Source organism: Hypanus sabinus, chromosome 23 (genome assembly GCF_030144855.1).
Source record: "Hypanus sabinus isolate sHypSab1 chromosome 23, sHypSab1.hap1, whole genome shotgun sequence".
In the NCBI taxonomy this organism is placed as follows: domain Eukaryota; kingdom Metazoa; phylum Chordata; class Chondrichthyes; order Myliobatiformes; family Dasyatidae; genus Hypanus; species Hypanus sabinus.
Window position 1 is genome coordinate 28,414,352 of NC_082728.1, and position 21,866 is coordinate 28,436,217.

Below are 21,866 nucleotides of genomic sequence, written 5' to 3' on the forward strand. Positions count from 1 at the left end.
ATGCCTTGCCTTGCCCTCATCTCTGTGGGGTAGATCAGGCTGTTCTGCTGTTACTTGGTGGATGGTCCTGCCCCACCTTGGTGTGAAGTTATAGATGAGTCCTGGCTTGTTGGTGGATAAGCCCTGGCTCTATGTTTGTTTACTGTCCTGTTTCATGTCAGTGTCCTGTTAGAGATGAGTCCTGGCTTATTGGAGGATAAGTCCCGGCTCCATGTTGATGTACAGTTCCTGGTGTGCCCCTAGCTCCAGCCTCTGAGTTCCCCAATCTCCAAGCCTGCAGCCTCTAGCCTCGACCCAAGCCTGCAGCCTCTAGCCTCGACACATCCTTGCCTGGGTTTGGGGGTCTGAACCCAAGGCAAGACCCAGGTTCTGGGTCCTTGTCCAGTCTTGGGCTTGAAATCCACCCCAGACTCCTTGTTCCCAGTCCCTTGTCCTGGTCCTACTTCCCCTGCCCAGACTGCATCCCGTCCTGTCCTTGGGTTCCATCTTGTCCTGTTTCCGGGACTCCAGTGTCTGTGTTCTGCAGTTGGGTCCTGATTCAACACCTGACTTATGACACCTTATCTTGTCCATCAAAATACTTCTAAATTTTTAACACGTGTTTCAAATCTCTCTTCAGACATCTCCATAAGGAACACTATTCTTGTTTAAAGGCCTCAAGGCCTTTAAATATGGTGCACGGCTAAGGTAATGTGACTTACAAAGTTTTAGCATAAGTTTTTTTTGTTTTTGTATACTTCTAATTATAAATCAAAATTTTTGCATTAAGGCAAATTTTCACAATGATCAAATGGCTTATTTTTTCAGCAGTTATTTACAAATTTTCAGAAATTGATGTTTTATTATGCTTACACTGCCTGGCTTACCCAGACATGTAACACAACCATTAACTTGGCTGATTTTTTTTATGTAAATGCAAGAATATCATCTTGGATTGTAATTTTCAAAGGCCACAAATTCATCATTTTTATTATTTCTGGACCTATTTGCAATTGGGATCCTCTGAAACCTAAAATTATATAGGTTACTCTCGTAAACGAGAACTTAACTTTTAACGAAAAAGCAAATCGGAAACACCCAAACACTAATTCCTCCCAGCTACGCCGTCGACCATTTCCCTCCGTAAGTGGAGGGATTGATGACTGTGTGCACATTTAAAAGATGCTTTTGTGTAGTATTGGGGGTTTGATGTGTTTCTTTGAATGACTCCATGGCTTTTGCTTCATGGTTATCCGGTGAAGACAAATCTCAGATGTATACGGCTTACATGCTTTGATAACTTACTTTTGAATCTTTGAAGATAATCTTTAATTTTGGGAGTAACTTGACGGGCAGAAACATAGGAGTTTGGAGTTCAATTCTGTATCACTAGTAAGAAAGTTTAGATGGTCTTCTTGTGGGCGTGCATGAGGGTTTTCCACTGGGTTCTCTAGTTTCTTCCCACAGTCAAAGGCATACTGGTTATTAGGTTAATTGGCCATTGTAAATTGTCCTGTGATTAGGCTGGGGTTAAATAGGGGGGTTGCTGGGCTCTTTGGGCCTGTACTGCGCTGAACCTCTAAGTAAATAACATCAAAACAGATCAAGTAAATAAGTGCAGTAAGAAACAGGCTCCTGGTGGAACTCGGCAGGTCGAGAATCCATGGGTGAGGGAGGGGTGGGAGTTGTCAACAGTTTGAATTAAAATTGCATTTCTTCTATCCACAAATACCGATCAACTTGTTGACCTCCTCCCGCAGATTGGCTGCTGTTCTGGATTCTAGGAGCTGTTGTCTCTTGTGCCTCCAAATAAATAGCCATAATTTTGAAAAGAGGATAAAACCACACTTTGCATTTCTATGTTGGCATTTCAAAATGAGGTTTAATATCTGATCTGCTGTGTATGTTGCATAATGTCTCTGTGGCCCACTGAGTGCCTTGCACAAGGTTAGCCGTGGCTCGATTTCCAGCACACTCCCAAGCTTAGTCCGGAGACAGAGCCCACAATCTAGGTGGACACTTAAATGAAGTACTCAAGGATGGAAAGATTGCAATTACAGCAGCTGTGATGATGAACCAAGGCCCCATCTATCTTCCTGAGAGAACAGAAGGATTACTATCCTGAAGGAAGGGGTGGTTGAATCCCAGAGTCCTAGTGAATATTTAACCGTCAACCGGTATCACTGAAACAAATTTACCAAGAAATTCATTCATGGTCTGTAAACACTGGGACTGTGGGAAACACATTGACTGCAGTGAAACTGAATTTTAGATGCGGAATTGGTCACACAAGCAACTATCTAGTGAGTTTGCTGATACAGACCCACAAAACATGCCCTGACATTTCTCAGTTGAATATCACATTCCTATTTGTGCAAGTTGGCAATAAACAAATAAGCTTGCTGGGTTTTTCAATTCCTTCAAGCTACTCTTCAAATAAACAGCAAAGAAAAAGTGCAGATCCTGTAAATCCAAAATAAAAATAGAAGCTCTCAGCATGTGAGTAGCACTTGAGGAAAAGAGTCAAATTGTTGCTTCAGATCACTGATAAAATGAGACCTGCATTTCCCTCCTCTCACTCACTTGCTGAGTCTTTCAGAATCTTCTGTTTTTATTTCATACTGTACTTCAAAAGTGCTTTGTGGTGTTCTGAGGTCAAAGTCAATATGTAAATACAGGCTTTTTATCTCAATCACCATGCAAAAGCTTATTCACAGATTTGTCTTTTTACATTTGAGGCATGCTACCTGACTGTTATTCAGGCCTGTTAAGCTCATATCTGTGTATGATTAAAGCTTCAAATGGTCTGAATTGATAGTTACTTACTTCTCCGCACGTTTTATGACAAATAGCAACCGAGTAACAAATCATGAATAAAAGCTTTCTAGCAAACTGGAGAAGAACAGCTCTCAACAAGGCACACACTTTATAATTCCCCTGAACTATCTATTTTTATCCTACAATGGGTGCTTCCTTTCACATGAGTACTATTATGGAAGTTAGTCATTTTCTCCTCACAGGGACACAGGAGAAAGACTCTTGACAAATGATTGCCTAGAAATATTTCCCCTTCAGTGGTGCTAAATGCTCTAAACAGTAAATCCGAGGTATGTTACTCAGAAAGTCATGCAGTACAGATAAGTGGTGTTAGTTCCAGAGACAATAGTGCACACTCAGGATGAATTTCAAAACACATAAACCTCAATTTGCAATAGTTACTGGAACAATCAGTCACCCCTTAATTCTATCATCAATAGCTTGTTTTTATTTAATTAGGCAAATAGTTGATCAGCACTCCTGCTGTCTAAATAGCTCTATCAGTTTTAACTTGGCAGACTGAGCACACTGTTGAGACTTTAAATCCAACTGGGAAAGCATGAACAGGGCAGGAATGGGAAACTGAGATGCACATCAATCATTCAAATTATCCTGGGTGATGCAGGTGTGCTTATGGATGCCCTTAGATTGGGCAAATAAACAAACCATTGGGAATTCTGATTTAAAATCTACACAGTTTCTGCCATTTCTAAGGAATTAACTCTTGGCCTGATAAGTTGAGTTTGATATTAGGAACTCCTTGATAGAGAGGATGGAAAATAAACTGAGGCGACTGGATATATTCCTCTCTAAATTTTCATTGGATCCAGGTGATATTTTTGCCAGTAGTTCAGAGATTCTGGGTCAACTCCATCAACAACAGCAGTCACGGCTGGGTGTAGGCAGATGGAAAGCTTAAAAAGGCCACTGGGTTCATAGCAGTGAACATGGGGGAGCAGCAACAGGCACAGCAAAAAGGACAGTAGGAAACTAGTGGCCAGAGGCACAGCTCTCATCCTTTCCTGTTGAAGAGCCCTGGACTCCTGATCTGATTCCATTGTTGTTTGCCTTGCCTTGACACACCCAAGGAGTCAACTCCCAGCGTCACAACACATTCCCGAACCAAAACGTGCTCATAATGTTGAGCAAAACGATAACAATAAAACGGCAAAAGTAAAACGTATGCATGGCCACTTATTTAAAATCCGTCAAATAGCAATTGTCATATGAATCTTCTATTAACTATGGGTGGATATCCTTCATACATTAAGCCAAATTCTAGCTCGTGCACAATTACAAAAACCTTGGGCACTCAAGCTATGGAGGTACTTTGCATATGCTTATGTGCTAGCTAGTAAACAGAGCCACAGATTAAGAGATTGTGGTGTTTTCCAGAAGCCACGGCGCAGGCAAGTGAATGATGCAGTGCACAGTACTGAAACCCTGCAATAATATTCTGATTCAATGAAACGTCACAAGTCCTCACATTATAATTAACAAAGTGAGTATAAATGTGTGTGTAGTGTATTTAATATTTCAGTAGTATTTGAGAAATATATTGTTTGATTAAGCATTCTTTGTTATTTACATAATTCACTAAGGGTTAAATGTAAAAGTACGTCAATGGCATACACTATTATGTCATCACATCATTTGTGAGTGCTTCAATAAAGCAAAAAGAAAATGCACGTGAATTTTACCTATCCCTGTGATTTTCTTTCAATTTCTTCTATGTTTTGGAGTTCCAAAGCATAACGGTGTGAAAGAATACAAATATAATTTGCTGGTAAACTCAAGGTCCAAGTTGGAAATGCATTAGAAAAATTGGAAAAAAGTAAGCAGTCTCACGTGTTCTTCATACGAGCCACCTTTCGATGGATAAATAACAAGACGAGACATAGGAGTGGATAAAACTGTCCCAACTGTTAATACAAGTGTGTGAACCATAGTTAAAAATTACAAAGAAAATGGTAGAAAGGATAAAATATTTCAGTGATTAAGATAGATGATATGAGCGGTTGCAGGGAACATAGAGACCATTTGAGTAGGTAGTCTGTTCCGGAAGGTCAGATACAGGGTATCTAGAGTGAGCACATCAAGTGGATAAAGGATTATCTTAGTTGAAGGACTCAGAGAGTGATAGTGAAGATTTTGTTTTATCAGATTGGATGCCTGTGAACAGTGATGTGCCACAGGTATTGTTTCTGGGTCCATTACTGTCTGTCATCTATGTTAAAAACGTGTATGAAAATGCATTTGGTATGATTGGCAATTTTTGCAGATGAAATCAATATTGGTGGTATAATGGGTGGTGAAGAAGGTCCTCTGAGATTACAGAAGGCTACAGATATGTGCAAAAGTGGGCCAAGGAATGGTAGATGGTATTTAACGTAGACAACTGTGATGTGATGTATTTTGTTAAGTTAAATCTGAACAGGATGAACTCCATATATGGCAGAGCCTGTATAGTGTTATAGATAGAGATCTATGGTCAAACATAGGTAGATGGGATGATGAAGAAGCTGTCAGGCACACATGGCTTCATTGATCCATTGGTGCATCTGGGATATGTTGCAAATATATATGACTTCTTCTCTGTCCACTGACATGTATTTTGGTGTCATCTACAAACTGCTTTGGATTTTCCTCCAAAATGGTCCCTACAACTAACATGGAAGTTTGGTAGTAGTCTCTTGAAAGAAGATTTAAAACAATAATAACATTAATAGAGATTACACAAGCCTTTAATAATAACAACAGAGTAGCTCTAATAAGGGAGAATAACTCTCAGACTTATCAGAGTTTCAGCTCATGTTTAGAAAGGTGTTGAATTGGAAGTGTATGTTGAATTTCCAGGTTGGGTCTTTACACCAATATAACTCTGGACAACAAGAGAGAGGCCATGTAAGAGTTTTCATGCATCATGTGCCAGTCTTATATAATAGCAAGATGATGCATGGATCTTTAGCAAATAATGTTCTTAATTATTTCGAAGTGATTTTAAATGAGACAATGTTTAATTTTTTAAGAATCTATTACTGAGTTATTGAGTTATTTTATTGTTTTGTAATATTTCTGAATGCCAGGCTGTCACAGGTTTACCAAATAGCTTTTGGCTTTTCCACAGAAGGGGCTTGTTTTGCTCTGTCCGTGGAAGGTGTTACATTCTGCAAGACCCCTACTTTACAACAAGTTGACTCCGGGGATAGGCAATAGCCAAGTCTGGTTTTGTTACTCTATGTCAGCAGTGCGGCAACAAGCTTAACTGCTGGAAGCAAGTTTTAGTCCCTGTGATTCAGAACCAGAATAGATCACAAAGTGACACAAACTCCCTGCTGTCTAAAGGATCAAGGGAAAGCAGGCCATAATGTTGGTCCTGCTCTTTCCTACAGCAACAGACCAACATTTGGTCACCCTTTGTTGGTCCTGTCAAATCCCAATAGATTCGGCAGCTGTCCCTCCAGGAAACCCTGCTCAGTGGCAGTCTCAATATAACATGCAGGAGATTAGATGACAAGGTCAGTATTAAAGGTACCCACACGAAAAAAAATGATCAGCTTTACACCTGAGAAAAACATTCAGGGAGTGTGGAAATAAAATTTGCTCACTAAGAATTCAGCTATTGCATATTTTATAACCAACAGCAGAATGTTTTATAACCTACATCATGAATCCTGATATTTAGAATGCTGCTACTCAACAATATAAATGCAATAAGTTATTTTGATTATTTCCTGAAGCTTTGAGTAATCAAATCCTTTTCAATGAGGGTTGAATCCTGTTTAGGTTCAGTACAGCTCCTGTTTTGTTGAGAATGTTATTCATTCATGGGAGTTGATGGTCTTTTTTTGGTCCAGAAACTGTGTACTGCTACTAGATCTGCAGATTTAAAATCTTGCAGGGTATTACTGCAAACTAATCCCATTAACTAAAACAAGGCGAACCCAGTGGTGGTGATATACAGAGAGCAAATACTGTATATCATTTTGACCGAGAAAAGCACATTTGCTGCTTTCACCCTCAGTAATAGGCAGAGAGGTAGAATTTGTTGCATTGTGCCTTTATGTATAAGAAGTTAGTACTACTTGGCATGGGTATTGAGGCCTGAGAGGGTGAATGGTACCTGTCCTATGACATTTTCATTCAGAATCATCCACTTGTCAACTGCATCAGTAATCAGATTGAAAAGTAGATTTTGTAACATTTTTTTGGTTTGACAAGTAACTTATGTCACAGCTCTCAAGAAGCTCTTTCTTATCAATCACAATCTTGTAAATAAATAATAGGTTTCTCAAGCTGCAGCCGCTTCTGCACCATCTCCATCTCTGAGGCCCAGACTCTGCCAGAAACCCTTACCCTCCTGGGCTCCCAATCAGCCCTGGCTCCCCAATTACAACCAAGCGTGATGTGCCCCAACCCTAGGTTATCTGACAAAAACCAACTCTCATGATTCCATCTCAGTACACACTCCCCTCTCCTCCACAATCCTCTCTGTGATTCCTTTCTTACACTTTATCTCCATTCCAGAGTAAATAAAACATTTCTTCCCTGGAAGTGATAGTGTCTCCTGGGATTATGTCCATGTTATGTGAAGACCATTATTCATTATTCCAGCCCTTCCCATGTTAATCCTGTGTGTGAACACACTTAATCAGCTTATCCAACTTCTTCTTCACTTGTTAATCTTACTCATTCAAATAAACTTCTTCATAACATAGGATTCTTCTCCCCCATTGTTTGATGTACTTATCTGGTAATAAAAGTAACATAGTGCTTGAAATAACCAGTCCACATAGGGAACCTGATTTTCTACCTGTGTGTTTAATATTTGAGTAATATTGTAAATACATTGTTTGATTAAGCATTCTTTGTTGTTTAATTAATTCATTACGGATTACATGTAAAAGTATGTGCATAGCATACGTCATGTGTATGTGCCTCACTTAAAGTAAAAAACTCACTTTCCTGGCTCCCTTGTTTTCTTTTCAATTAGTTTTTATGTACTTGAGTTACAAAACATAATAGTGGTGAGGACCAAGTTTTAAACAAACCTGAGATGGTGGCTTACCTGTTGAAACGTAGTGAGACGTTTGAGTTTTTTTTTAAAGTGCAGCGAGAAATGGTTGAGTGAAAAAAAACACAGCACATGCTTCTTCAGGAACGGACAGTTAGTTTATTTTTAAAAAGGCAGAAATGAAGGAATTCACGGGTTCATATACAGTGAGGACCAGGTGATATTAATCATAGAAGAAGAGCAGAAATTGCTGGCTACATCAGAGAGACTTATGAATTTGATTACACAACAGATAACTAGAAATTGTATACTGAGTCAATTGAACAATGCTTTAATGCAAGTGGAATACCCAATGAGAAGTGGGTGCCAGTTGTTCTGAGTGTATTGTGACTAAAGGCATTCAGTTTGCTTAGAACGTTAACTGCTCCAAACAAACCAGCTGAAGTGATGTTTGCTGATATTGTGAAAGTAAAGCAGGAACATTTAGTATTGATTGCAGAACACTTTAGATTTCATAAGCAGAATCAATAGGAAGGGGAGTCTATTTCAGTGGATGTGGGTGAATTGAAGAGATTGCTTTCGAGTATACAGTAGTCAGTTCAGTGATGGGCTTGATGATTTACTGACAGATTGTTTAGTTTGTAGAATCTTACAAGAAAACATTCTAAAACAGCTTCTAACTGAAGCACAACTTAAATTTAAAAGAGCATTTGAAATAGCTGCACCAATGGAAATAGCAGATAGAGATGCAATTCAGGAATGACAGTGAGTGTGAACAAAATTGTAGCAACTAAATAGAAACTGGTCTGGTGAACAAATTGTGTTTCCGTTGTGGCAGGGGCTCACAAACACCAGAACAATGCAAGTTTAAAGGCGGAACTTGCAGAAAATGCAACAAAGTAGGACACATACAACAACAGGTTGGGCAGGCAAAAATAAATGGAATGCACAAGGAAAAGAAAAAGATAAAAAGTCAAGTTGGAGTTTCAAAAAGAGCACTAATCTGCATGCTGTTGATGGAAAAATCTGATAATGATGAGAGTAACATAGGACTGTGTAGCCTTAGGATTTGTAAAGCGAAAACTAACAATAGGCAGGGAATATGGCTTATACCAGAATTGAACAGCAAATGAAATTAAATGGAATAGGACACTGGATTCCAAGATGGCGGTGTGATGCAACTTGCAGCGGCCACTCCGGACCTGATTATCTGTTATTTGTCAACTGGGGTGCCATGCGCAATCATAATCATTTGAAAACGGACGTGGGGGCACGGAGGAACATCGGGAAATCTCCAGGAAGACCTTCTTCGCTCCTGCTGCTGCTGTGAGGTCCAGGTCTCTGCTGGGAAGAACGGGCCCCCAGTCCTCGGGGTCGCGTTGCCGAAGGCTGTTGGCGGGGCCGTCTTAATACTCTCAGCAGAGGATGGTGCTCGGAGAAGCTGTGCCGGAGGGGATGGTCGTCGGCTCGGAGGTTCGACGGACTTGGAGTCCGCTGTGGTCAGGTCGCTTTCGGTGTGTGCTGCATCTGTGAAGCTGGGTTCAACGGAGCTTTCATTGTGTTCTACGTCTGCGAGGCTGAGTCGGACGGTGCCGTGGAAGTCCATAGCGGGGGTATTCCCTTCTGCCGCCGGCGTGGGATGGTGAGTCTGTTGGGACCCTGGGGACTTGTGGAAACTGTGTGGTGATTTCTTTTGAACTTACAGTCCTTTAACATCTTTGGACTATTTTTACTGTGCCCATGGTCTGTTTTTTTTTATCAATTATGCTATTGTTTGCACTGTTGTAACTATATGTTGTAACTATGTGGTTTTGTGCGGGTCTTGTAGCTTTAGTTTTTGGTCTTGTTTTGTCTGGTGGATTTGGAGCACCTTTCCGGGGAATGCGCTAAGATGGTAGCATGATATTAATATGCAGCAGCATCTCCGGACTCTGGATTGGGGATTGCCAAATGTTATGTGGATTTTCTGGTGTAGTCTATTTTGTCATATGCTTTTGTGATATCATTCTGGAGGAACGTTGTCTCATTTTTTAACTGCATTGCATTTGTGGTTTCTAAATGACAATAAACTGAATCTGAATCTGAGTCTGCTGTTTCAGTCATTCCACAAAATGAATTTGACCTGCACTTCAAAGATGCTAAACTGTAGCCTGCAGATATCCAACTAAGAACTTATACTAGAGAAAATATAGTTCCTATGGGAATGCCATTTGTAACTGTGAAATACAACAACCAACAAGCTACATTGGCTTGTATGTGGTAAAATCAAAAGGACCAATATTATAGGGACGTGACAGGCTGAGACAACTACAACTTGATTAGAGATCTATCCACCATTTGCATGCCATATCCCCTGCAACAGAGTCAACTGAAAGTGGATTAAGAAACGTATTGGATGATGCCACAACAGTGTTCAAGGATGGCATTGGATAATTCAAACATATTAAGGGGAAAACAGTGCACCAAGATGTTGTACCAAAGTTATACAAAACCCATGCAGTTCCTTATACTATCCGTGACAAGTGGCCAGTGAGTTAGATCGTAAGGAGGCTGAAGGAACTCCTTGCAAGTTCGAGTGGAACTCATGGGTAACACCAGTGGTCCCAGTAGCTGAAAGAAATTGGTCTATTAGGATCTGTAGTGATTTTAAGGTCACCATCAACCCCGTACACTGAAAGTAGATCAATACCTTCTTCCCAGGATGGAGGATATCTTTGCAGATCTCTCTGGTGGAAAACACTTCAGCAAAGTTGGCTCAGGTAAGGCCTACCTACTGATGGAGATGGAACAAGAGTCCGAGGTACTGTATTTCTCACCATAAACACTCATAAAGGGCTTTATCACCATAATAGGCTTTTTTTTTTGGAGTAGCATCTGCACCTACACTCTGGCAGACAATATGGACCAGGTGCTGCAAAATTGTCACCCAGTGTTACCAGTAAAGATGACAAGGATCACCTCCAAAATCTCAAGAAAGTGCCAAAAAGATTTGAAGATTATGGGCTCAGAACACAATGCAACAAGTGTGATTTCTTTAAACCAAGCATCACTTACTCCATTGGTGCACATGGATTACACCAGTGTGCTGAGAAAATTCAGGCTCTGGTGGATGCCCTCAAGGCCAAAGGATGTGGCATAGTTGCAGTCACTTTTAGGATCTGTTCCTGTCAAACCTGGCTACTGTGCTCATTACTACAGATCAGAAATGGCAATGGACAAAGCAGTGTGCAGTGGCTTTCAAAGAGGTAAAGGAAATGGTGACATCAGACACTGTACTCACACATTAGAATCCTTATCATGCAGTGAAGCTTGCTTGTAATGCTTCGCCCTGGGGTATAGGCGCAGTCATGTGATGAGTGTTGGAAGTGAACCTCCCCATCGCCTTTGCATCACATTCCCTTACCGCTGCAGAGAAAAGATTGGCATAGAGTCTTTGATTCTGATTTGGGGTGTGAAACATTTCAACCAGTACTTGTATGGGACAGAGCTTACCCTCATCATCAACGACTAGTGTCCATTTTCAATCCACAGGAGTGTGTTCCATTAACAGCAGTAGCATGAATGATTAGATAGGCTTTGTTTCTTGGAGGACATAATTACAAGATCGAATTGAAAAGGATGGCTAACCACAGAAACACTGATGGATTTTCTCATTTGCTCTTGGAAAAGGAGATACCTGAAAAATTGACGGCAGAGAGCACTCCTCTTGACATATTCTCCTTAATGCAAATCTCCCTATAAAGGCAGAGATGATCCAAAGGGAAACTCGAAAAGCCCCCACACTATCTTAGGACTATATGACCTCTCAAAATGGCTGGAAAGTGCAGCAAAAACTCTAGTCCCCGCATTTTTACCAGCACTGGGATAAACATGCCCTTGACAGAGGTTGTCTCATTTGGGGATTGAGAGCTGTTGTACCATCCAAGCTGAGGGCTAAAGTGCTGAAGCAGCTACATACATGCCAGTCATTTAGGCATGGTCAAAACGGAAACACTCAAAGCTTTGTCTGGTGACCTGCGCTAGATCAGCAGATTAAATTCAACACATCCAGAAGATGCCAAGAGTTCCATCTCCATCTCTGGGAATGGCCTGCGTTGCCCAGGCAGAGGATTCGTGTGGATTTGACCAGACCATTCACGGGCACAATTTATTAGTAGTGGTGGATGCAGCTACAGAATGGACAGAAATGTTCCCAATAACCTTCACTGCAGCCTCACACACTTATGATATGTTGAGAAGCTGGGTTCCATATTACATCTCCACTGTATCTAAAATGGTTTGGTGGAAAGGTTTGTCCAGAGTCTAAAGAACACACAGAGAACAATGTCTGTAGAACACACAACACTAACACTGAACCAGAGCCTCGCAAATTTCTTCCTTGCATATCATAACGTAACACATTCCACAAATAACTACTCACTAGCTATGCTCTTCCTGGTTCGTTTCTAGTGTTCACACTTCGATCTCCTCAAACCCAATCTCAGAAGAAGTATGCAGGAGAAACAGCAAAGACAAATTGAAGGCTCCTCAAACAGGGAGGTGCAATGTCTCACCCCCGGATAAGCAGTCCTGGTGTAGGACTACAGAGGCGATTAAAAGTAGGTACTTGGAAAGATTAAGAGCAGAACTGGACAACTCTCCCTCACAGAGGAGATTGCATCAGATATTATCTGATTGCATCAGATAGAGTCAAATTGTTAGAGAAGAAAGCTGTCCAGAGCTGTCAGAACCTCTGTCAGTCCCAGAGACAACTCCTACAGCCACCACGGATGAGGCCTCAGAACCTGAGATTGTTTTGCTGCCACTGGTCTCACCTGCCAAGCAGAGTGACCCTCCTCCTCTGTCAGGAAAGGCATAGCCCCACAAGAGTAGGAAAGCCTAAGTGATTAAATCTTTAGTCCTGACTGGACAATTTAACTATTACTATATTGTTGTATTGCACTGCAATACCATTATTATAGTGTGTGTGTGTGGAGATGTTGATATGCATTCTGTATTGAGTTGGAGTTTATAGTTAAGCAAGGAGGGCTGTTGTGTATTTAAGATTTCAGGGATATTTGGGTAATGTGTAAATATATTGTTTGATTAAGTATCCTTTATTGTTTAAATAATTCGTTACAGAGTATATGCAAAAGTATGTGCATGGTGTACAACATGATGCCACCACATCATAACATATGCGCCTCGCTTGAAGTAAAAACAATGTTAGACTCGCATTCCTTTGTTTTCCTTTCAATTAGTTTCTATATTTTGGAGTTACAAAATATTGCACTTCTAACCCATCTTCTCCCTCTAGAGATGTGCTACAACAGGTATATTTCAAAGTCCTTTGGAGGCTAATTACTTTTGATAAGAGAAATGTAATCCCCCACTTAGAGCCGGTATACACATAATCCCCGCTTTATATTGGGAAATGACTGGGTTACAGAAGTCTGAAGAAAGAAATAGCTTGGTTTCTTTTGCTTTTCGTTTTAAAGGTTACAACATGATGATTAATGTGCATGTAATAAAGCAAGTCTTGGAGGTTAGTTGCCAGAGACCCTGTTACGTCCCGGGGTCTAACTCAGTCATAGATTGCCCATCACTCAGTGGACAGGTGGCCAGAAGAATATTGGCACAGCCTGGATTGTTGACAGAAGAGATCAGTTGTCTATAGAAAGAATCTGCTTTCTAAAGAAGGAGACAATGAGGAATCTGCTAAGTTAACTAGCTTGTTTATTCACAAGAGATTCTTTCAATCTGGCCATTTTTTGACCTGAAATACAGTAGTGACAACAGTCACACCAGTCTGTGGGGCATATTTTCTAACACAACATGAAGAAAAGCCAAAAATTTACTTTGCATCTAAACGAATGGTGGCAACACAAATTCTCCAAAACAGGGAAGTTCACAAAGGAATGAAACATGTAAAGAACTTGAAAGCATTACCAAATGCATTAAGACCATAAGACATAGGAGCAGAATTGGGTCATTTGGCCCATCGAGTCTACTCTGCCATTCAATCATGGCTGATCCTTTTTTCCCTCCTCAGTCCCACTCCCTGACCTTCTCCCTGTAACCTTTGAATCCATGCCAATCAACCTAGAAAGTTCTGCCTTAAATACACACAATGACCTGACTTCCGCAGCTGCCTGTGGTAATAAATTCCACAAACTCACCACCCTCTGGCTGAAGAAATTTCACTGCATCTCCGTTTTAAAAGGACGTCCCTCTATCCTGAGGCTGTGCCCTCTTGTCCTGGACTCTCCCACCATGGGAACCATCCTTTCCACATCTACTCTGTCTAGGCCTTTCAACATTCAAGAAGTTTCAATGAGATCCACACTCATCCTTCTAAATCCCAGCAAGTACAGACACGGAGCTATCAAACATTCTTCATACGATAACCCTTTCGTACCTGGAATCATCTCTGTGAACTTCCTCTGAACCTTCTCCAATGCCAGCACATCTTTCCTTAAATGAGGAGCCCAAAACTGTTCACAATATTCAATGTGAGGCCTCACCATTGCCTCATGAAGCCTCTGCATCACATTCTGCTCTTGAGTTCTAGACCTCTTGAAATGAATGCTGACATTGCATTTGCCATAGAATTGCCAACAGATATTTGTTACAGTAGGAAAAAGAGAAAGGAAAACTTGTATTCTTCAAATTTGGTACGTATCTACATTAGGTTAACCAGTTAATCACCAGCATATGTTTGGGATGAGGGAGAAATAAAAGCACTCGGGGAATTTGTCTGGTCGCAAGGAGGGCACATAATCTCCTCACAGACAGCACTGAATCAAGATTAACCGCAGTTTGTAGGAATTGTGGGACAGCAGCACTAACTGAGCTGTCCTTTGTAATCCGACATCCTAAGTATATTCTTTGAATATTTTCTGGCTCATGAACTGTCCCTTTAAATTGGAAAATGTTACATTTACTCCCTTATTGAGGAAGGTGAAAGAGGGAATCGAGTCAAAAAGGGACAGATTAATAAACTGACAGAGAGAATTTGCACAATTTTTTAGCAAGGTAATAACATTTTTTCAAAAATTGACCAAGACATGAGACAGAAAAAATGTGTATTGTTCTTATTTCTTTGAAGTTCTAGAACTTTTAAGAAGCTACTCTTAACTAGTGTTACAGATCATGGGTTAAGTAACACTCAAGAAAATGGCTTAACATTAGGAGATGAAGGAACTGTAATGGCAAGACTCGCAAGGCATGACTAAAGATATATCCTGTATGGATCTGTATCTGGACTACAACTTTTCCCACTGCTTAAAAATGTTATTAGTTCCAGAATGCAACCTAATACAAAGGTAAATATATCAGTGGTGGTGTACCTGAAATCAGTTAATTACAAGAAGATATTAAAGTGATAACAAATGCAGAAAACCAACAATTAGATGTGATTTAAAGTGATTGGCAAATACCCTTGGTCCCAGTCTCAAATTACCTTACAGAAGATAGATCAGAGGCAGCTTTCTGCAATTGCCATTATTTTACCAGGACAACACACACAAAATTCTGGAGGAACCCCCCCCCCCCTCCCCCACCTCTTACTCTGACTTCTCAACTTTTCTTCCAGTCCTGATGAAGGGTCTCAGCATGAAACATCGAGTGTTTACTCCTTTCCACAGATGCAGCCGGGCCTGCTGAGTTCCTCCAGCATTTTGTGTGTGTTGTTTTGGATCTCCAGCATCTGCAGATTTTCTTTTGTTTAGTATTTTACCAGGGTGGATTGTCATGGTTTGACAACTTCATGCTTATTTTCACCAATGCCTCTGTTTTCTTTCCATTTGCAAGCTAAATTCAGGCCTGTATTATGATAAGACTTGGCTCAAAAGCACAATTATTAGTCCAAAACCCCTGGATTACTCATCCAGCAACACAGCTATCATATTCACTTCTTGGTAGCTTGATCATCTTGGCACAGCATATTAGTCTTAAAATGAAAATGTCCAGCCAAATGGTTGGTAAAGAGATTTTGGCTTACATGTTGATGCTCATCAATAGCTGTTTTCATTTAAGAAGCCAAAGAAATTGGGTACAAATTGTTCTTGGGTCAAATGGTTATCAAAGAAGCCAAAGGCAGGAGAGTCTTCCCTTGAAAAATATAGTTGTGCCTTATTCTGTTGCCAATTACCCATGGATAAAGTGATGAAATCGCTTGGTGTAGCAAACAATGCATGCTAGATACATCTATGAATGGCAGATTGATGACTGATGTTGCTGACATCCCCCATGACAGTGTGGAACTGACCAAGCATAAACACTATTGTGACCTTGACAGCACAGAGAAGGCTGCCCAGACGGTGAGGTTTGCCTAGGATCAGTTTCAGGGGATGGCATAAATCCACCACTGCTCCTTGACTCAAGTTAGCTATGAAAACATCTCACATGTGTCAAAATGGAAGTGCCTTTGGTTTATGAGGCAAGGCATGAACAGTCTTTGTTAAATATCATCTTTCTTTCCTGATGTTATCTCTTTCTATTAATCACTTAGCTGGGCTTCCCATCAAAATACTTGTAAAGCAAAGACTCTTACTGGCCATTTTCAGGTACCTCAGTGGTTGCGTAATCTTGTGATTGCTAAAATATGATCTGATTTCAGACATCTCAAATTTGAATTAACACTGATGCCAAAAATCACTAATTACTTCTTTCTTTCACTCAGATGCCATTCCTAAATCCAGCACCAGTCCATACACTTCCCTCCACCATCCAATCTTCCTTCTCTGTTCTTGCCCTTCTGAATTTGCCCCTAGTTCTCCGCTGTTACCTAACAAACACTAGTGGCACATGCTCAGAAGGGTTCCTTGTTCCTGGCTTTGTTGACCATCTCAGCAGATTGTCTGTTACAAGAAACATCAGCCTTGGAGTCTCTGCAACCAACAGGCTCGTGCTTCTTATCTTATCCTTGGCCTCAACATCACTTCTTTGCTCCTTGACAATTTCTGATTTGTAGTAATGGACTATCTCTTTAAAAATTTACCTTGGTATTTCTGCTTTCATGAGTTAAGCCCCATGCTTGCTTGCAGGCCTTCTGATTCTGTGACAAAAGAAGCCCTCAGTTTGTGCTGTTATGACAGTAACAGCAATGTCTTCTGGCTGACGGAGGGATTGACTCAAGATCATAATCAGGCCTTCATCTCTTTCCATTCCAGGTTCTGGAATCATTTAACTTAATGGGACTAGTGCATCTACAATAAGTAGAAGATTTTAAAAAAGTGCCTTAAAACAAAAATCTTAAATACCTCATCATACATAATATTTTGCAAGGCCTTGTTTTAAATTTGATCATACCTTTGATCAACAGACGAGTTACCGTTGAAAAGCACTGACTGATAATATAGGTTGTCATTTGTCCCAAACCAACCCACCTATGTTCAGCCTGAAAATCACTGCTAACAATCAGCATACATCAAAGCTAATGTTTTCTCCCTGTGCACTTGAGCACATTTCACAGTAAGTTTCATCTGCTGGTTGAACTATTCTATCTCCCTTTGCAGAATTTATCTCAGTAAGTGTCCCCAGTTTCAATCTCTCCATCAGGGTTTCTTTCTAATATCAATATATTGCCAAGAATTGTAACTGCTATCAACATTCCTTTGGTTGCTTTTTGCTTGTTTTTTTTTCAAGTACTGAGTGAAAATGGCAGCATTGGGGATATTGGATCTTAATGTGCAGTACTTACCACCAAGGAGGCAGTTCATTGTCACTTACTTCATACTTGCATCTTTGTGCCTCTGGATCTCTACATTTTTCACAGGAAAGCTTCTACCAGCCAGAGATATTCTGCTCCTTAAGCTCTCTTGGAATCCCTGCCATTCCAGAAATGACTGCAAGCTTTATCCTCTATTTATCTGTGACTTTAAAATTTCACTGTCCCACCACAGTTTCTCAAACTTGCATTTCTATTCTTCTCTCAGACTGCATTCCACCTGATGTCCATTGGAACATAATATATCTACCTTAATATTTGCCACAATCTTGTTATCAGAGTTCCTCATATGTCAATTTTATGAGTACTTTTATGGCTGCACCAGCAATAAGCTGTGTATTATCATATTGTATTTCTTGACATGTTTTGGCCTGTCATAGTAGTTTCCTTTTATTATCAAAGAGCTTTATGATTGGTGGTACTATACCCCTGCTGGGATGACCTTATGCAATGGATTCAACCTACCTTATTAAACACTATTGCTATTTGTTACAATTACAAAAGAACTGGGATAAATGAATAGATGAAACGGAGGCTGACATATTATTTGCATAGTTTGAAGAATGAGCTGATAGTGCTTGCTGCCTGACTACGGGCCCATTCACTCCATCACGTTTGTGACCGCTTGCTCCGGGGAAATAGAACTTAACATGACCCACTATGTCTTGTCATTAGCTTCAATCCTTATGTACAAGCTGTGACCACATCCTGTAAATGCATATCAAACAGAAATCCAGGGATCAGGTTCCCATTCCCAGTTAGGTCATCTCACTGCTTGGTTTCTGCAATAATCTAGCTAGTATCTGTTTTATGCATCATTAATCAAATTCATTAACAGCTCCATAGTTCAAATCCTGCCTGATGTGAAGGTATCATTGGTGTACCACCATAGTGAGATTCTCTGTCATTTCTACTGTTCAGAAACTTTCTTTCTGAACACCCTTAATTTTTTATATTGTTGCTGCTTTAAATAGCCTCTTCCGAGTTTCATTTGTTGATCTGTCACCTACTCTGTGCCCTGCATTGTCACAAAAAGTCAAAACCTGAAATAAAATTAAACACAGTTTTTTCTTAATAACACATTTTTTTCATAATAATTTTATTATCAAAGTACGTAAATGTCACCATATACTTCCTTGAGATATATTTTAAGATGAGCACATCTGGTCCATGCCTCCATTCTGAATAACTTTGCTCCAACATCTGTCTCTGGCTTGCTCTGAATGGTTATCTCTCTGCCCTGCCAATGATGAAGAGGCCACTTATCCTCCGAGTGTTGTTGTCTTGATGCTTCTGATTTCCAAACGCATTCGAGTACACACCTTGATGAATCCCTAGAGTACTGAAATCACCTTGCTTTCAACATTTCTCACCCAAGTCATTCTAGCTCAGGAACTGAAAGCAGTTCAGTTCTGTAGACCCCCTCATTTTCCTTTGCCTTCAATCAAATTGCGAAGGAATCTAAAATTGGCATTTTACCTTCTTGATGGTTTCTACAAACAATATAAATTATCTCGCATTCAAATTCTGACTCATAATTTACTCACAAAGGATTCCAGTGTTTAACAAATTCTATAGTCTAGTAAAGCCAGTGCTTTGGTCTCTACAAAGTAGTTTCTGGAAATTTATAAGGTGCCAATTAAATAATAAATAATAAAATCCTCTGCCAACATCCAGGTAGGACAGCTTCTATCCTGCTGTTATAAGACAACAAAAAGACTCTCAGTACAAAAGGATGGATTCTTAATCTCACTATCTACTTCATTATGATTTTGCACCATATTGTCTACCTGGACTGCACTTTCTCAGTAAGTATTACACCTTATTCTGCACATGTTATTGTTTTACCCTCAATGTACTGCAGCAATTAACTAATCTGTATGAACTGTATACAAGGAAAATAGTTCACTGTACTTTGGATAAGTATGAAAACAAGATCACCAATATAAATGATTGAAGTGATGAGGCTAAACTCTACATACACCAGAATTTTGCATATAATGATGGAGCAAAGGTACTTGATATGGAGCCCAAGGGAAGTTTCCCAAAAAGACACGACTTTGTCAAGGGCAGTTCCTGTCAGCCATCAGTTTAAATGGGTCTCTGGCACTCAGCAACAATGATAACAACAGACCAAGCAATTAACCCATTGAAGGAGTCTCATAACAAATTAACCGAACGGAGAATTTTTATATCAATTTATAAACATGTTGTTGATAACAAAGTACAGATTAAATTTACAGGAGATTATAGCAGAATTTTAAATATAAACAAATGCATTTTAAGAAAGTATTCTTTAAAAATGACAAACATTTTTGAAATATGAGGGAATTACAATCCATATACTTAAAAGTATGTTTCTTTTTGGGCTAAAGAGATCATTAAATAGAAATTACAGCATGGCTGTAATTTGTTAAAAATCACTTAAATCTTATGCAATAAAGCATAGCATTTTCAGCACTTTAATGTGAGAATGATTGATAACTACTCGACAGTCTCATCGGAATGTTGTAGATTCTGCCAAAGAAGGCAGCAAAACAAGGAGAAACATGGAATTAGTGTCAGAGATGTTTGGATTTCCCCATTTAACTGTGCACCTGTGTAGAAGACAAGCTGTATTGTGTTTGACTGCAGACAGCTGCAACATTCATGGACTCGGGGTCTCGGATTACATTTTTTTGTGTGTGACTGTACTTTATTGCTATCTTATATGTGCTCTGTATGCTGTGTATGACTGTTCGTGCTGTGCTTTTCACCTTGGCTCCAGTGTAACAGTGTTTCATTTGGCTGTATTCATGTGTATGGTTGAATGACAACTAACCTTGTACTTGAACACCCAGGTACACATCAAATTTCCTCTCCCATTAATCTCATGATTTCTCACCTAAACTTCTAGGGCGATCATATCAAAATCTTGATTCTCCCATTCTCCTGGTCCTCATGCTATGATCAGGGAATTTATTTCATGCTGGATGAAGCATGACCATAAACTACTTACAACAACTTTCAAAAACTAATTAAATTACCCAAATCTGCATTTAGTTGGAAAGGTACCAAAATAAGTTAGATAGATGAGAAACTTCAATGTGCTGCATAGTCTTAGTAATCTATCATTATTTAGTGAGCCATAGTGGCTTTGAGCTTGCCACAAATAAATTTTCTGAAATATACGGCTAAGTCCAATTGGCTCAAAACTGGTTTTGCTTCAGACATATTTAAATTATTCAGCATTGTGGTCAGGCAATAGTTATACAACAGTACTGAAGAGGTTGTGCAATTTTAGTTATGAACATTGAATCAAGAGAAGCAGATTGTAAAAGATGTGAACAAGAGTCTAGGCTTTTGTACAAATATGAGAGTAAAGACAATGCTTTCCTTATTAAAATGTTCAAAGGTCAAAGTAAATTTATTGTCAAAGCACATATACTGTATATCATCATATACTATAATTGAGATTCATTTTCTTGAAGGTGTCCGCAGTAGAACAAAGAAATGCAGTATAATCTATTAAAAAAACACACAAACTACCAATGTGCAAAAGTCAAACTGTGTGAAAACAAAATAATAAATAAATAAATAATACTGAGAATATGAGTTGTAGAGTCCTTGAAAGTGAGTCCATTGGTTGTGGTTTAGGATCCTTAATTGAAGAGTATTAACAGTTCCTGAAACTGGTGGTATGGGACCTGAAGCTCCTGTACCATCAGGAAGGTACCATGAGGAGAGAGCATGGCCTGAATGGTGGGGTCCCTGATGATGGATGCTGCTTTCTTATGGCAGTGCTACTTGTAGATGTGCTCAATGGTAGGGAGGGCTTGGCCTGCGATGGACAGGATTGTATCCATGCGATTCCATTCTTGGGTATTGGTGCTTCTACATCAGGCCATTATGCAACCTGTTGGGATACTTTCCACTGGATACTGGATGCCTGTGATTGTTTTAGACGACATGCCGAATCTGCACAAACTTCTAAGGTAGTAGAGAACTTTGTAACTTATGAGCTGGCTGTATTACATGCTCCTCCTTAAAATTGATTGCACTTTGTCAGAATTCAATGAATTTTTAAGTGAGGGGCAGGCTCCCCTATGTCATGAGATGAAAAGGAATGAGAATCCCTGCCAAAGCCAGTATCATACTCAACTCTGCTTCTTTCATCCTTGGCAAGCCATTGGACTCCCTGACGTCTGAGTTATAAGTTTATTTAAAACAAACTATTAAACTCATTCCATTCGCACATTCCATCAACTCTATCATACATTTTCATTAAGACATTTAAATACATATGAGGAATCATTAAAAAAGTTTAAAGTTCAAATTAAATTTATTACCAAGGTACATATATGTTAC

The 21,866-nt window shown here is 39.8% G+C and overlaps 1 protein-coding gene across 1 annotated transcript in view; it reads right to left on the minus strand.

The window, feature by feature from the left end:
• The window catches only part of rbfox3a (RNA binding fox-1 homolog 3a), a 653,715-nt gene extending 650,861 nt beyond the window's left edge, over positions 1–2,854 (minus strand). Inside the window, exon 1 of the mRNA XM_059948617.1 lies at positions 2,806–2,854. The gene's annotated coding sequence lies outside the window, so the exon portion shown is untranslated. The remainder of the gene's footprint in view (positions 1–2,805) is intronic.
• Between the last annotated feature and the right edge of the window lie 19,012 nt (positions 2,855–21,866).